This window comes from Echinops telfairi, unplaced genomic scaffold, assembly GCF_000313985.2.
Source record: "Echinops telfairi isolate 266 unplaced genomic scaffold, ASM31398v2 ScPeMD7_3533;HRSCAF=4204_0, whole genome shotgun sequence".
NCBI lineage: Eukaryota > Metazoa > Chordata > Mammalia > Afrosoricida > Tenrecidae > Echinops > Echinops telfairi.
Genome location: NW_022107431.1, coordinates 71,241,081 through 71,242,214, shown reverse-complemented (window position 1 = coordinate 71,242,214; position 1,134 = coordinate 71,241,081). Strand labels below are relative to the sequence as shown.

General features: G+C 44.2%; 1 pseudogene; it reads left to right on the top strand.

The window, feature by feature from the left end:
- LOC101655900 overlaps positions 1 to 921 on the top strand; it is a 2,971-nt pseudogene extending 2,050 nt beyond the window's left edge.
- The last annotated feature ends 213 nt before the right edge of the window (positions 922 to 1,134 follow it).

Genomic DNA, 1,134 nt, shown 5'->3' with positions numbered 1-1,134 from the left:
GACTTTGGGGCATATTTGATGTGCACTTGGATTTGGAAGATCGCAGAGGCTGCTATCCACTCACATGCATTTGTCACAATTGTCAGCACTATTCCTGCTGACTCTGAGCAAGGGGCACTTTGCTTCCTGCTTTGCGATTCAGAAAGGATTACAGACATTATGTAGGGACATTAGGATGTTCAAACATACTGATGTGGTCGATCTGGGGCAACTGCAAAAAGAACAAGAGATGAAAGATCAAAAGAATCCTCACAAGATTGGTGTAACTCCACGTCTCCTTGTAAGGGAAGGGCTGTCTATGAATACTGCCACTATGTGTCCTCTTTCAGAATTGGTGAAGTTAAGGATAAATATGAAGCAAGAATTTTTCTGGAAGAAAGCCTTTTATTTGGAGTTCTAGGAGTCACTGAGCATTCTGGAACCAGTATCGATGTGACTGCTCTTCTTAGTGCACACAGAGAGAACTCCCTTACGTCTAATGGAGGCGTCTGCTGGGCAGGTCTTTCATTATTGACCCACAGGGACTTTCTAACTAGGGCTACTGCCTCTCAGCTTCATTACCTCCTCAGTTCAGTGTGGCTGCAATTGAGGACCATAACATCATGGAAGAGCATCCAGGTATTTTTGGATTGCTGAATGAAAAATGCAAACAAATTCATAAAGCATTCCATGGCATTGCTAGAAGTAAAGTGGTGGGGAGTCACTGGTTCTTGAGAAGAAGTTGTCAAACTACTTCAGGAAATTTTAAATCAATGCATGGACAGAAATATCCCTTGAACTCAGCCACTCCACTTGGAGAAAGAAGAAACGTGCCTCTTCTCTCCAAGTATTGGCGTTGTGGTTACCGTGGAGCAAACAGACAAAGAACTGGCGAAGACTGCTTCCCCACTCAAAGAAATGGGTGAAGCTGCTCTGCTTTAGGCAGTGGCTCTGGACGCGGTGGCTCTCTTCCACCCAAGGAGACGGAGGTGGCTGCGCAGCATGGACTTTGCAGAGACCTCAGGCTGGCCAGAGAGCGCTAAAAGAAAAAGTGGGGATACTTGAAAAGATTTGTGACCAGACAGTATGGATATGGACCAAATATGTGACCATAAAGAGAATGCTTATTATTTTTTAAAAGAAAACCATTCTAAA